The sequence below is a fragment of the Garra rufa genome, chromosome 7 (assembly GCF_049309525.1).
Source record: "Garra rufa chromosome 7, GarRuf1.0, whole genome shotgun sequence".
NCBI lineage: Eukaryota > Metazoa > Chordata > Actinopteri > Cypriniformes > Cyprinidae > Garra > Garra rufa.
The window spans coordinates 642,577-660,167 of NC_133367.1; the positions used below are offsets into that span (position 1 = coordinate 642,577).

At 35.0% G+C, this 17,591-nt stretch overlaps 1 protein-coding gene and 1 long non-coding RNA gene across 2 annotated transcripts in view; both read left to right on the top strand.

Moving 5' to 3' along the window:
* Positions 1-17,591, top strand: part of LOC141339276 (uncharacterized) — a 727,444-nt gene that overhangs the window by 204,285 nt on the left and 505,568 nt on the right. The window lies entirely within an intron of this gene.
* Positions 8,344-9,593, top strand: LOC141337841 (uncharacterized). The gene is made up of 4 exons (XR_012355797.1): positions 8,344-8,493; positions 8,630-8,694; positions 8,775-8,989; positions 9,074-9,593. It is a non-coding gene; the product is annotated as an uncharacterized lncRNA (long non-coding RNA).

Consider the following 17,591-nt stretch of genomic DNA (forward strand, 5'->3'; position numbering starts at 1 on the left):
GATTCCTGATGTCTGTGTGTGCCTAAAAGAGCAACTTTTCATTTTTTTTTTATCAGAGGAGCTTGTAAAAATGCCAATAAAAAAAAAGCTTTATTATTATTTTTTGCTGCTGTGAAACCCCAATGCAGTTGTAATAAACAAAGAATATAGAACTGAAAGACTAGACTCTAAACGATTCCAGTGGCTCAAATTAAGCTTATTTTAAACCAGAATTATCACCACTGCATGACTTTTGCTCTTTAGCTTGTCTGGCTGGTTTAGCTAAACAGCTAAACAAAACTTAATGCTAAAAAGCTATAGGTCAAGAGCCCAACTAATGCTAACACTGACCACTATAATGGTGACATAAAAAATTTGGTGTCTTCAATCATTTTCAATCACCACTCAATGAATCACTTAATTACCTGATTAGCTTTGACACTGCTTCAGTGTTGATTTTAACACTCTGAGTATGGACTCAAATAAACTCCCGGGAGAGTTCATTTAATACTGCGCTTTTTGCTGTGTAGACTTTACCTACTTTTTTTTTTTGTTTTTCTTAGCTGATAAATTCAGGTATTCTTTACTCAGATATATAGGATAGAATCTACCCAAACAAACTGTGTAAATTGTTACATCAGTTTACCCCATTTTATTGAGTAGATTCTTAAATTCAGGTATTCTTTACTCAGATATATAGGATAGAATCTACCCAAACAAACTGAGTGCAAATTGTTACATCAGTTTACCTCATTTTATTGAGTAGATTCTTAAATTCAGGTATTCTTTACTCAGATATATAGGATAGAATCTACCCAAACAAACTGAGTGCAAATTGTTACATCAGTTTACCTCATTTTATTGAGTAGATTCTATAGGTTGTTTTTTACAGTGTACCTTTCTATCAAAGTTATCTGACATTATCAGAATACATTTGTTCTTCTGACACAGTTTAGCTCTTGAGTTCTTGTCGTATTTTATTACCGTTTTCTAAACTAACGAATAAATTGTGATAATGCGAATTTTTTTGAAGGTGTCTGAATAAATTGTGGTTTGACTGCATATAGCAAATGTTATTAATGAAAAATATAACATATGTATTGTTGCATGCATAACAAACAACAATTATCCACCCCTAACCTATAGTAAAGTATTAACAAATTTTGATGTGATATTATATAATTTTACAATGCTCATCTTTCCAAAACAGAGAAAACATATTTCAGAACGACAAACTAATATATTTTGTGTTTGTGTTATGCCTTTTTACAGAAAGAGAATAAAGAGGAAGTACATGTGGTGTATTCATCTGTCAGCAAGAGAACATGATCGAACTTAAATCTTTTTCTAACAAGACAGAAATGTGTGGCCTGAGTCTGTTTTTTTTTTAATTATTATTATTATTAGTGTGAATCACATGTAGCAGCAGGAAGATATGTAGTGCAAAACAAAAGGTTCATTAAATTTTATATTAATTTATTCACGTCTGCGCAGAAATGTGTTTTGATCTGTTGGACAAAAAGTGTTCATGAGAATGTATATTCTGCTAGACATTTGTGTTTGATGTCAGTTTGTGAGTGTGTCTGTCTGAGGCGTGAGTAGCGTGTCTGTGAATAGCATGTGGTTGAAGGGCTTTTTCCATTCCTGCTTACATAAAACCATTTGACTTCTGCTCCACGGAGAAAAAAACAAAAAAAAACAACAAAAAAAAAACTATTATCAATACATTCTTTTCTTATAAAGGTCATATTTTATAAGTTTTGTATTTTCTTTTTTACTGTTGATGACTGGGTCATTTAAAGAATAAATGCAATATATGATTTACAATTTATGATTCATGTTTGATTTCATTACTTTAAGGAGAGATAATCTAATGGTAGCAATGCTGCTAACAAACTTTATTTGCTTTCCAGTGGCATAATTGAAATTGTCAGTTTAGAGTATGAAAATTTAAACCAGTTCAATCCATACATATTCAAAAAATTAAAAAGTATTTTTTCTAGTGTTAAAACCTGCTATATATTAATATACTATAATACAAGATCTATTAACCAGATGAATCTTGACCCCTTTGGTATTTCATGAAACAATAAATACATCTTACCGTATACAACAGCCTATGTTAGATATAGGCTGCTGCCACTTTAAGATGGATACGCAGATCCAATATATTGATAAGTATTTCTTCCCACTGTTTATGTTCGCTTATGACAAGCATTTAGGAAGCATGGCAGGCATACCAGATACAACAAAATTCAGATATTCCTGCTTTAGGAGTTGCAGACAGACCTGAATCTGTAGTGACAAAACAAAAAAATAAAATAAAAAATAAAAACAGTCATTATTACTGAAATTATTATTATAATTTTTTTTTTTTACAGATATTTTTGACTGATACCAAACATGATACAGTCACCGCTTTTATGACGTTGATTTAACTGAAAAAATGGCGCCATCTGTCGGTTGTTAGTATTTGCAGGAAGTGTGTTGCTATTTTCTGTTTGTGTGTTAGCATATATTTGAAGTATTTTTAAAACTATTGAGTTTTAGCTGAGTTCAGTCATTTCCAGAGGTGTAAAATACTTGAGTAATTTTACTTGATTACTGTACTAAAGTATTATTTTGGACGATTTGCACTTTACTCAAGTACAATTTAAACTGACTACTTGTACATTTATTTGATTACATTTCCGAAGAAAAAAACCTGTCCCTTTTACTCTTTACAATTTTATTTCATCTTGAAAAGTACATTACATTTATTCTTTCTTATGCATATTACATATAGTAAATAAATGGAATCTCAAACGTACGTGCCTGACATGAGAATCACTGATCATTGTTTTCACACGTCAAGCCCACACATTTCTACTCATGTTTTGACTTTTATCAGTTAAATGCCTGGCTTCAAAAGTTCATCATCAGATCTGATGAAACATATTCAAGTTGTATTTACAATATTGTCATTAAATGATGCATCTTACATATGCCGTTACATATTGTTTCACTTAAGAAGACACTGATTCATTCACTGATTCAACATGGGTTGCATGAGTTACTGTTATATTCACTTTGTGTATAGTTCTTTAAGTGTCATTTTTGGATGTCCATAACACTTGCGTTATATGAAGAGAGATGTTTTTTTTTTTCTTTCTTTTCTTAGACATTTAAAATGAAAGTTATATGGGATGGCATGAGAGTGCAGCATTTTAATTGTTGCTGTTGCATTAGATAAACATGTTTGACCTGTGGCATTGCATTTTGTTTCATTCTCACCCTTTAACCATACTTTGTATGTCTGCCAGACAAAAAAAGTACTTATACTTTTTTTAATGCTTGAGTACAATTTAAATGGGGTCATTGGATGGAAAACACACTTTTCCATGTTGTTTGAACATTGATGTGTGTTGGCAGTTTGTGTACACAACCACTCTACAATGATAATAATCCACCCAGTGGTATCTGATGCAGAGGATTAACATTACTTTCGGTTTCAAAAGGAAAGTGCCGATCCCGATCTACATATGCGTCTGTTTATGTGAATTGTTCCTGATGCAGCTTCACCCACAGCAGAAGTGAGTATAAGGGTTTTTATGCATCTTTGCAAATGGCCAAGCACTTGATAACGTGCTTGTTGGCAAGTTTTGCCGTTAAATGCGGCTAAAGTAAACATTAGGACTCATCATACCAGGCAGAGAGAGGTGGGGTGAGCAAAGCTCATTTGCATTTAAATGGGCCCTGCAATAAACAACCCAGGCTCATTGGCAATACGTGACTCTGCCTACATTTCTGCAGAACCTGAAATACGTATCTCCAGGTACATTTAGCTGCACTTTTCGGGTGAACCGTCCACTAGAGGCGCTAATGTGTATTTTTTTTCCTCCTTTTTAAATACACGTTTATTAAAGGTTAGAAAGCAAATTAAACAGTGCTCGGTCTTCTCAGCATACAAAACGTTTGTATTAAACTTGTTAATTCCACATTTTTAAGGTGCCAAAGACACACGTCTCGTCTGGATTTATCCTTTAACTTCGATGGAGAGCAGTTGCGTACAAATACCACGCAGCATCTTCTACGGCAATTACGTCACCAGCGAGGCTCAGTTCGACCAGTCCACCTGATACGTGTACACCTTCAAGCAGGTAAGTGACCGCGACAATCTTTTCATTATTTTAATTATTTCAGTGTTTCTGCATCACTTCCATGGGGTCATGTGTTAAAACGGAAGCTTAGTGGAACAGTTAGCACGGCTGCTAACGTTAGCCTACGATTGACATTAGCCTAAGCATTACCACTGTAACTGTAGTTTTACTATAGTATTTGTAGGATATGCACACTAACCACTAGCTTACTATGGTTTTACCACTGTAATTGTAGTTTTACTATAGTATTTGTAGTATATGCACACTAACCACTAGCTTACTATGTTTTTACCACTGTAACTGTAGTTTTACTATAGTATTTGTAGGATATGCACACTAACCACTAGCTTACTGTGGTTTTACCACTTTAATTGTAGTTTTACTATGGTATTTGTAGTATAAGCACAGTAAACACAATGCTTACTGTGGTTTTACCACTGTAACCGTAGTTTTACTATAGTATTTGTAGTATATGCACACTAACCACTAGCTTAGTATGGTTTTACCACTGTAACCGTAGTTTTACTATAGTATTTGTAGGATATGCACACTAACCACTAGCTTACTGTGGTTTTACCACTGTAACCGTAGTTTTACTATAGTATTTGTAGGATATGCACATTAACCACTAGCTTACTGTGGTTTTACCACTGTAACCGTAGTTTTACTATAGTATTTGTAGGATATGCACACTAACCACTAGCTTACTGTGGTTTTACCACTGTAACCGTAGTTTTACTATAGTATTTGTAGGATATGCACATTAACCACTAGCTTACTGTGGTTTTACCACTGTAACCGTAGTTTTACTATAGTATTTGTAGTATATGCACACTAACCACTAGCTTACTATGGTTTTACCACTGTAACTGTAGTTTTACTATAGTATTTGTAGGATATGCACACTAACCACTAGCTTACTGTGGTTTTACCACTGTAACCATAGTTTTACTGTGGTATTTGTAGTATAAGCACAATAAACACAATGCTTACTATGGTTTTACCACTGTAACTGTAGTTTTACTGTGGTATTTGTAGTATATGCACACTAACCACAAGCTTACTATAGTTTTACCACTGTAACCGTAGTTTTACTATAGTATTTGTAGGATATGCACACTAACCACTAGCTTACTATAGTTTTACCACTGTAACTGTAGTTTTACTATAGTATTTGTAGTATATGCACACTAACCAGTAGCTTACTATGGTTTTACCACTGTAACCATAGTTTTACTGTGGTATTTGTAGTATATGCACACTAACCACTAGCTTACTATGGTTTTACCACTGTAACTGTAGTTTTACTATAGTATTTGTAGGATATGCACACTAACCACTAGCTTACTGTGGTTTTACCACTGTAACCATAGTTTTACTGTGGTATTTGTAGTATAAGCACAATAAACACAATGCTTACTATGGTTTTACCACTGTAACTGTAGTTTTACTACAGTATTTGTAGTATATGCACACTAACCACAAGCTTACTATAGTTTTACCACTGTAACTGTAGTTTTACTATAGTATTTGTAGGATATGCACACTAACCACTAGCTTACTATAGTTTTACCACTGTAACCGTAGTTTTACTATAGTATTTGTAGGATATGCACACTAACCACTAGCTTACTATAGTTTTACCACTGTAACTGTAGTTTTACTATAGTATTTGTAGTATATGCACACTAACCAGTAGCTTACTATGGTTTTACCACTGTAACCATAGTTTTACTGTGGTATTTGTAGTATAAGCACAGTAAACACAATGCTTACTATGGTTTTACCACTGTAACTGTAGTTTTACTGTGGTATTTGTAGTATAAGCACAGTAAACACAACTCTTACTATGGTTTTACCACTGTAACTGTAGTTTTACTGTGGTATTTGTAGGATATGCACAGTAAACACAACTCTTACTATGGTTTTACCACTGTAACTGTAGTTTTAATATAGTATTTGTAGTATATGCACAGTAAACACAACGCTTACTATGGTTTTACCACTGTAACTGTAGTTTTACTATAGTATTTGTAGGATATGCACACTAACCACTAGCTTACTGTGATTTTACCACTGTAACCATAGTTTTACTGTGGTATTTGTAGTATAAGCACAGTAAACACAATGCTTACTATGGTTTTACCACTGTAACTGTAGTTTTACTGTGGTATTTGTAGTATAAGCACAGTAAACACAACTCTTACTATGGTTTTACCACTGTAACTGTAGTTTTACTGTGGTATTTGTAGGATATGCACAGTAAACACAACTCTTACTATGGTTTTACCACTGTAACTGTAGTTTTAATATAGTATTTGTAGTATATGCACAGTAAACACAACGCTTACTATGGTTTTACCACTGTAACTGTAGTTTTAATATAGTATTTGTAGGATATGCACACTAACCACTAGCTTACTATGGTTTTACCACTGTAACTGTAGTTTTACTGTGGTATTTGTAGGATATGCACAGTAAACACAACGCTTACTATGGTTTTACCACTGTAACTGTAGTTTTACTATAGTATTTTTAGTATAAGCACAGTAAACACAACGCTTACTATGGTTTTACCACTGTAACTGTAGTTTTAATATAGTATTTGTAGTATATGCACAGTAAACACAACGCTTACTATGGTTTTACCACTGTAACTGTAGCTTTACCATAGTAACTTTGATTTTACGGTGTACTATTTGTAAAGCGCAGTAACCACAATGCCTACCACACTTTTAAATGTTTTTTTGTGAAGTAATTGTAATTCAGTATTTGTTTCTGTCTTGCAGTTAGGTCAGATCACCTTCTCCAGCAGCTAAGAAGCCATCTCTGGTAAAAGCCATCACTGTATGAACTGTAATTCATAATTAATTTACATATAGTTTTGCTCTCTCTCTCTCTTTCTGTGGTTCATCATGACATTTTTAAAATGTCATAATTTTGACCAATTCTGTTAGAAAGCTGCTAGAATTAACAGGGAACTTGAACTCAAAGCTCCCAATGCTGATCTTGAAGAAGCTGTGAAAGAGGCTGAAAAGTCCTTCAATGATTCAATCTTTCACAGTAATGTTGTAGACATTTAGCTATAACTGATTTGCTTTAATCAACGCATCCTTATTGTTAGTGTTAATAATACCTTTCCTTACAGTCCTTCCTCTCAAATATTTTGGTCACAGATTTTGTTTAACACATTGTCTCAACATGTGTGTATTTCTCTTTGTTTTAGGGTAAAGGGAAGACCAAAGGAAGGCCTGTCATGGGATTTGAATTGGGCCATGTTGTGCATTTCTGGAAAAGACCAAAAGCAAAGGCAAACATTCCAATGGTATGTCAATGTTGGTCTGAGCACCTGGACTGAACTGTACTGCAGTTACATTTTGCACAGCATCTGTACATACCCTACAGCCCCATCAGAAACACCAACCAACAAAGTGTCATGTCGAAATATTAATAACTAATACAATTTACCAAGCCTTGCATGTCTACTGATTATTTTTTTTATTTCTCCTCTAGTCAACACTCACTCCCATCTCTAACTTGTCATGTGAGAAATCAGACCTTCAGTTAATTTGGCCAAATCAGATCACTTAAAGCTGTTCACACCAAGAGCAAGAATTATAATAACTATTTTAATTGTTTATATTTCACACTAACAGAAAATAACATTCTTTTTATCATAAGCGTATGCTGCAGTTATGTTGTCTGCATTTAAATGCTCAGGCTATTTGTGTGGTGGATTTTGATTGGCTGTCAATGTTTTCATTGTTCAACATCTGGAAAAAAAAATTCTGAAAGAGATTCCAACCATATTGTTTCTGTCATTTTATGTCAAATAGCTGCGGTGTGGACTCATCCTTGGTGTGAAGAGGCCTTTAAACTGCTTACAACAAAACCATCAGCAGGTAATCACATTTAAAATAATTCATTTTAGTTTGCTGTTAAATAATTTTTTTTTTCTAATGCTGCTTGCTTCTCATTCTGTTAAACTTACACAATTCTGCCTATTTCTCTTCATCTTATTTCTTTACTCCCTCACTTAACAGATTAGTTTGTGCTCTGTTGAAAAATAGAAGCTTAGAGTTTGCATGATGGCCTTTTCTCAGACTCTGAATAGAAATGTATACAGATGAACTCAGGAGACTGCTAGAGTTGCCCGGGAACTTGAGTTTGAAGTATATAATTATAACTGCTTAATTTATATGTTTAAACAACAATAATAATTAAAAATTGGGTCAATAAATATTGTATTGTTTTAAAGATGAAGACCAAAAAAAGCAAAGAAAATCAGTCCCGGCAAGCCAGTCCTGATGAATGAGGAATGAACATGGTCTTCTTGTGCCCAAACACAGAGCTGAAAATTTGCACATTTCTACTGGTATGTATGTATTCAAGCAATGTAGTTATACGGGTTGGGGTTAGGGTTATATGGGGTATAGCAATGGATGTTAATCTCTCAAAAGACAGCCGTTACCATTTTTCACATGCACTTTTTTTTTTTTTTTTTTTTATAGCTCCTAGAATTGGCAAATCAACTGTGCTATCATCTCTGGAATTTGGGCAGGATTGGCCAAATATGGTGAGTACTAACACCTGCACCTATTCATCAACACTATTTCTCTGGAATTATTGTTGACTTATTGTTTTGTTTGTTTGAAGGAGGGTGAAGCCAGTTGACCATATCAATTCAATGGCCACCAGATGCAGCATTGCAGCCTGAAACCGCCAGTAAACTGCGATGAGGACTGCATTCCTGAACAATTCTACTGTGACAGCTCAGATGTTACGGCCCGTAAAAGTAAACTTCACAAATGACAACTGCAAAATAGTTGTGAAGGGATCCATTTGGCTCATATCTCCAACAAGAATCAATGGTAAGTCCAATGCAACAATTAAAAATAAAGATATATATTGTTTATTAATTTACAACACCCTAAATACATGTTATGTCCCTCCAGGATATTTACATCAGTTGGTGTGTGAGGAAAGCATAGAGGACCATCAGAGACTCCAGCCACCAGAGCCATGGATTTTTCTCATCGTTACCATCAGGCAGAAGTTATTGCAGAACCTGCACCAGCAGACACATTTTTCCACAGGCAATTAGACTGCACTGAACTTATACCAGAAACAATACACAGCACATCAAGCTCATATGCACTGCTCTCTATCAGTTGCACTGTCTGGACTCTAACTCGCTATTATTCTGCACCATGACATTCTGTTTGAACTGATTCATTCCACACTGCACTGCAAAGGTATGCGTACTGTGATTATTGTTTTAATTTCATGCTCTCTGTATAGCATACTATTTACCTTATTGTTCTCTACCTGTATTGAGTCCCTTATATGTGTGTGTTGCCTGCATTGAGCATTTGTTGTCTATACTTTCATGCTGCAGTTTTCACAAAAAAATGTCACCACCTGTACACTTGTGATCATGGTATTGTGACAATAAAGTGATATGATTTAAATTGGTCACATGTCTTTTGTCCGTCAGTTGTACTGTAGTGTGCTGGATAACAACTTCAAATTGTTCATGACATGGAAGGAGATTATTAAGATAGGGATATGGATAAGCAAGCAAGAGGAAGAAAACCAAGAGAGCTCTGATGATGAGCAGGAAACTGAATGTGATTCTATGATGCTCAAGACATTTAACCATGCATGCATTTGGGAGGCTTCATCTGGTTAAAATAATATGGTTTTAACATAACCCATTTTTATTTCTCTTGAATATCATTTGTCTTAATAGGCTACTTTAGCTGTCTTTATGATGTAGCACAAAGTATTGGATAATAAAGTATGGTAAATATTCTTTATTAGGAATGTTTGGTAAATACACCATTTAATTGTGTAAACAATACACATAATTACCATGAGTGTTTTAATCAAGATGCGACATTTGGTCATATTAATGACATTCAATACATGAAGGGAAGGCTGAAAGATTCATTAGAAGAGACTGCATGGACTACAGTATATTGCTACAGGCACTTTATGCACAGCTGAGGGTGATGGACCAGGGAAAGATCAACATCAATCCTGTACTGTATAATAAATAAGATGAGCATGCACATTACTGATGTTTTGCAAAGATGGACAAAGATGAGGAATATTTGACAAAGATACAAATGATGTCTTTTATATTATGATCCTTTGCATTGCATGAATTGTATAGCTTTTGCATAAACCACACGGTCTGTACCTTGTCTTACTGAATGACACACTGACATTGTGTGATAGTACAAAGAAGTGTCACAATATGTATTGATTGTTTAAACTGGTGTCTTCATTTCCTGTCATCACTCAATTCTTGCTCCTGATCTAATGAAATAAATGGACACAATTCAATTAGAAAATGTCTATTCTTATTCTAAGAAAACTATGACTTTCAACTTACATATTGGCAAATTTTTGAAAAGACAATCTAAAAAATGTGACTCAGCACAGTGTGCTGTCCATGATGAGAATAGATTTGTGTGTTTTGACTGCCCTTCAATCCCCAGGGGCCCAGTAGAGTCCCATGGAAGAGCAAAAAAATGAACATTTCAAATGGCTGTAAATCAGTGTCTGATTATAATGTCAAAGAGAAAATTGGCAGGACAACTACTTATGCTATGTTAATTACATATTGTTGGACACAGTTTTCAAACATTCATGGAAAGGTGGTATAAAGGTGTTTTAAAAAATGATCTTAGTAAAAAACCAAATTTCAGCATGCCTCTTAAATATGTCATAGATATTTGCACAGTGTACTTGTTTAGATAAACCTTTGTTCAAAAAAGATTGCATTTTCCACTATTTTAATAATAAACATTTTAAACTACATTACCCACAAACCTCTGCCATTCTATCTATAGAACACGAAAAAAATGGCGCTGTTATTTGTAGTTTAATTAAGATCTGCTTAGGGTTAGGGTTACGATCTCGGTAAATTAGGAAGTTCTCACAACATAGCAACACTTCGTTGTTAACTGAAGGTATTACTGATGTAATAAGAGCAACACGGACTTTGTAACATTAAGCGTTGTTTTTCATTTGGATTAAAAGATAGTCCAATCACAGCGAGTTCCAAATGGCAACCAAATTGAACAGAGTCGTCTCGTTTGCTTGTCCAAATATGGTCATTTATGACATGATCTTCCGGGTTCTTGTGGCAAATACAGATAATCAGTTCAATATTTATTTGTCCCCACTCAACATAAAACTGGAACAACAGATTGGATAGTTTGGTTAACTTGATGCAGCAATAGATTTATTGATTACCAGGATTATTTTATTTTATTTTTTAAAATAAGGGCATAATGGTTCCCATAGTAAATTATGTTCACACTAATATAAATTTATGTACAATATTTAAACTCAAAACTTTGATATAAATTGCTGTGAACAATAATTCAAAATGTTTCATTTGCTTTCAAAACAAAAAAACATGCACCTCTAATGATTAAACATGAAGCTTTTTTCTACTGTTTAATTGTGCTTCTGTAACATTTACAGTGTATTAAGGGTAAACAATTAATCACTTCTGTTTCCTGGAAATGGACCTTACAAAATTGCAATTCTTAGACCTGCCAGATGAACTATAAGAATAATAAAAAATAATGAATCACACATTTTGTAGTCATTTCCCAATGTTTATTGACATATCAAACTTTTCACAGATAAAAAGTGCCCAGAACAGCATTCTCTCTCTCCAGTTTGTGCCATTACGGAAAAAAAAAAAAGACAAAACAAGCAGTTGATTGTATTTGAAATGCATTTGTATAGAGGTAATTAAGAAATAGGCAATAGAAAACCCCTTAAAAAGATTGTCTAATAGTCAAAAATAAAAAGAGAATTTGTTTGCAGAAAACGTTAAGATGCCAAATAATATTCAATGCTTCTGTTTAACAAACTAATAGGCAAACGATGATTAGAACAATATTTCAATATTTTACAATTATTACCTTTAAAATATATCTGTCCTGTAATCGTTGTTTGCTTCTATTGTGACTAAATGCAAGACAAATTACTGGTTAATAACAATTATAATTTTATTATTATTTGACTTTCTCCTCTACAGGCAACACCCTCATCTCTACTGTGGACACTCCTGTCACTATCACTATATGTATATATATCAGTAGTCTGTGAGAAATCCTGCAAGACAGGAAGAAAGAGAATTTATCACATGATGAACAACAAAAACATTGACAACAGATGGCAGATGACTGTAGCGTGTATAACAGTAAACAGAACGCTATCGTCCGTTGGTGTGGATGCTAAAATAGTTCTTATTGTTGTTCTTGCTCTTGGTAAGGACAGCTTTAAGCAATCTGATTTGGCCAAATTTACCAATGATCTGTTTTGTGACAAGATAAACTAGCATTTCCAGACTTGTGCTTCTTAGACAGATGTGTTAAATAAAAATCAACATAGAAAGAAAGGCAGACTCTGAGGTGTGGGCAGATATCATGTACTGTTAGAACAGGAAGAGGCAGTGAAAATTTGTAAAGGTTAATATAGAGAGAATATGATGGACTTAATATAAACTGGATTGGTATAAACACTCTGACTACTTACAATGGACACAATTAACATGAGAGTTGAGGCAATGGCCAATGACACAAGTACAAGTGAAAAATCATGGAATATTATATGAGTACACTTGTACAATATCATATACATTTGCTGGCTTGGTAAATTGTATGAATTATTAATACTTCGACATGACACTTTGTTGGTTGTTGTTTCTGATGGGGCTGTAGGGTATGTACAGATGCTGTGCAAAATGTAACTGCAGTACAGTTCAGTCCAGGTGCTCAGACCAACATTGACATACCATTGGAATGTTTGCCTTTGCTTTTGGTCTTTTCCAGAAATGCACAACATGGCCCAATTCAAATCCAATGACAGGCCTTCCTTTGGTCTTCCCTTTACCCTGAAACAAAGAGAAATACACACATGTTGAGACAATGTGCTAAACAAAATCTGTGACCAAAATATTTGAGAGGAAGGACTGTAAGGAAAGGTATTATTAACACTAACAATAAGGATGCGTTGATTAAAGCAAATCAGTTATAGCTAAATGTCTTCAACATTACTGTGAAAGATTGAATCATTGAAGGACTTTTCAGCCTCTTTGACAGCTTCTTCAAGATCAGCACTTGGAGCTTTGAGTTCAAGTTCCCTGTTAATTCTAGCAGCTTTCTAACAGAATTGGTCAAAATTATGAGATTTTAAAAATGTCATGATGAACCAAAGAAAGAGAGAGAGAGCAAAACTATGTGTAAATTAATTATGAATTACAGTTCATACAGCGATGGCTTTTACCAGAGATTGCTTCTTAAAAGAGCTGCTGGCGTAAGTGATCTGACCTAACTGCAAGACAGAAAAAAAAAATACTGAATTACAATTACTTCACAAAAAACATTTAAAAGTGTGGTAGGCATTGTGGTTACTGTGCTTTACAAATAGTACACCATAAAATCAAAGTTACTATGGTAAAACTACAGTTACAGTGGTAAAACCATAGTAAGCATTGTGTTTACTGTGCTTATACTACAAATACCACAGTGAAACTATGGTTACAGTGGTAAAACCACAGTAAGCTAGTGGTTAGTAGGGGTGGAACGGTTCACAGAAGTCACGGTTCGGTTCGTACCTCGGTTCAGACGTCACGGTTCGGTATGATTTCGGTACAGTGGAGGGAAAAGCAAAACAAAAATGCAGAAGGCAATTAGATGTATTTCCACTCACATACCCAACAACCACTGAACAACGGCAACACACAGTCCTCGTCTTTTCCACCACTCTCTCGCCTGTACTACTGTAACTGACTGGAAAAGCGAAGTTTTCCCAAACTTGCGATCTAAGGGGCCGTTCACATGTCGCGCCTAAAAACGCATGAAAAACGCTAGGCGCGCCGCTTTCTTCCTGATCAACAAAGCGCTCGGGCGCTTGCGCTCCGGAAGCGTCTGCCGTTTCTAAGCAACCATCAGCTGCGCACTAGCTCCAAGCCTATGCGTCTCCATGCATTGTTTCTTCTATTAGCGTCAAAATAATAGGGGCTTGACAAATCATAAAGTTCAGGAAACTTGCCCTTAAAGAGGCCGGCGGATCCTCTAACTCTTGTGGAACACCACCACTTGCTATACTCGCTGTCGCTGCTATCTCTGACTCACTCACTGGATGGACCGTCGAGCTGACAAAAAACTGCAGAGTGCCAGAGAATGTAGACGGGCTCTGATAGAGCGCATACATAGGCGGAGCTCGGCTGCATCGACGCCAATCAGAGCTTCAGAGCTAAAGCGGGGCTAAATATTAGCTGTCCCTAAAGAACCCGCGTATCTAACAGTAGTTCCGCATTACATTAATTATTTTGCAGGCAAGTTTTTTTTTATTTTCATACCGTGTATTCTCCGTTTAAATTCATGCACCGAACCGTGACCCCCGTACCGATTCGGTTCGAAACGAATACATGTACCGTTCCACCCCTAGTGGTTAGTGTGCATATCCTACAAATACTGTTGTAAAACTACGGTTACAGTGGTAAAACCATAGTAAGCATTGTGTTTACTGTGCTTATACTACAAATACCACAGTAAAACTACGGTTACAGTGGTAAAACCATAGTAAGAGTTGTGTTTACTGTGCTTATACTAAAAATACTATAGTAAAACTACGGTAACAGTGGTAAAACCATAGTAAGAGTTGTGTTTACTGTGCATATACTACAAATACTATAGTAAAACTACAGTTACAGTGGTAAAACCATAGTAAGCGTTGTGTTTACTGTGCTTATACTAAAAATACCACAGTAAAACTACAGTTACAGTGGTAAAACTATAGTAAGCTAGTGGTTAGTGTGCATATACTACAAATACTATAGTAAAACTACAATTACAGTGGTAAAACCATAGTAAGCTAGTGGTTAGTGTGCATATACTACAAATACTATAGTAAAACTACGGTTACAGTGGTAAAACCATAGTAAGCTAGTGGTTAGTGTGCAGATATACTACAAATACTATAGTAAAACTACGGTTACAGTGGTAAAACCATAGTAAGCTAGTGGTTAGTGTGCAGATATACTACAAATACTATAGTAAAACTACGGTTACAGTGGTAAAACCATAGTAAGCTAGTGGTTAGTGTGCAGATATACTACAAATACTATAGTAAAACTACAGTTACAGTGGTAAAACCATAGTAAGCATTGTGTTTACTGTGCTTATACTACAAATACCACAGTAAAACTACAGTTACAGTGGTAAAACCATAGTAAGCTAGTGGTTAGTGTGCATATACTACAAATACTATAGTAAAACTACAGTTACAGTGGTAAAACCATAGTAAGCATTGTGTTTACTGTGCTTATACTACAAATACCACAGTAAAACTACAGTTACAGTGGTAAAACTATAGTAAGCTAGTGGTTAGTGTGCATATACTACAAATACTATAGTAAAACTACAATTACAGTGGTAAAACCATAGTAAGCTAGTGGTTAGTGTGCATATACTACAAATACTATAGTAAAACTACAATTACAGTGGTAAAACCATAGTAAGCTAGTGGTTAGTGTGCATATCCTACAAATACCACAGTAAAACTACAGTTACAGTGGTAAAACCATAGTAAGCTTTGTGGTTAGTGTGCTTATACTACAAATACCACAGTAAAACTACGGTTACAGTGGTAAAACCATAGTAAGCTAGTGGTTAGTGTGCTTATACTACAAATACCACAGTAAAACTACGGTTACAGTGGTAAAACCATAGTAAGCTAGTGGTTAGTGTGCATATACTACAAATACTATAGTAAATCTACAATTACAGTGGTAAAACCATAGTAAGCTAGTGGTTAGTGTGCATATACTACAAATACTATAGTAAAACTACAATTACAGTGGTAAAACCATAGTAAGCTAGTGGTTAGTGTGCATATACTATAAATACTATAGTAAAACTACAGTTACAGTGGTAAAACCATAGTAAGCATTGTGTTTACTGTGCTTATACTACAAATACCACAGTAAAACTACAGTTACAGTGGTAAAACTATAGTAAGCTAGTGGTTAGTGTGCATATACTACAAATACTATAGTAAAACTACAATTACAGTGGTAAAACCATAGTAAGCTAGTGGTTAGTGTGCATATACTACAAATACTATAGTAAAACTACAATTACAGTGGTAAAACCATAGTAAGCTAGTGGTTAGTGTGCATATCCTACAAATACCACAGTAAAACTACAGTTACAGTGGTAAAACCATAGTAAGCTTTGTGGTTAGTGTGCTTATACTACAAATACCACAGTAAAACTACGGTTACAGTGGTAAAACCATAGTAAGCTAGTGGTTAGTGTGCTTATACTACAAATACCACAGTAAAACTACGGTTACAGTGGTAAAACCATAGTAAGCTAGTGGTTAGTGTGCATATACTACAAATACTATAGTAAATCTACAATTACAGTGGTAAAACCATAGTAAGCTAGTGGTTAGTGTGCATATACTACAAATACTATAGTAAAACTACAATTACAGTGGTAAAACCATAGTAAGCTAGTGGTTAGTGTGCATATACTATAAATACTATAGTAAAACTACAGTTACAGTGGTAATGCTTAGGCTAATGTCAATCGTAGGCTAACGTTAGCAGCCGTGCTAACTATTCCACTAAGCTTCCGTTTTAACACATGACCCCATGGAAGTGATGCAGAAACACCGAAATAATTAAAATAATGAAAAGATTGTCGCGGTCACTTACCTGCTTGAAGGTGTACACGTATCAGGTGGACTGGTCGAACTGAGCCTGGCTGGTGACGTAATTGCCGTAGAAGATGCTGCGTGGTATTTGTACGCAACTGCTCTCCATCGAAGTTAAAGGATAAATCCAGACGAGACGTGTGTCTTTGGCACCTTAAAAATGTGGAATTAACAAGTTTAATACAAACGTTTTGTATGCTGAGAAGACCGAGCACTGTTTAATTTGCTTTCTAACCTTTAATAAACGTGTATTTAAAACGGAGGAAAAAAATACACATTAGCGCCTCTAGTGGACGGTTCACCCGAAAAGTGCAGCCAAATGTACCTGGAGATACGTATTTCAGGTTCTGCAGAAATGTAGGCAGAGTCACGTATTGCCAATGAGCCTGGGTTGAATATTACAATGGAATGCCCGAAGTCTGGTTGCGAATGGTCAAGAGTTTAAAAAATTTGTACATCAATGTAAAGTTATACCAGATATTATTTGCATTCAAGAGACTTGGCTATGTTCACAATTAGATTTGGTCATTCCTGGTTACTCGGGTGTGAGGAAAGATAGAATTGGATCAAATGGTGGGGGATGTGGAACATTTGTTAAAAATGGGTTGGCTTTTAGATAAATCATAGAAACACAGTATGAATGTGTTGCAATAGAAGTTTGGACACAAAAGGGTGGGATAAAGGTGGTCAACTTTTATAATCCATGCAATGAGTTAG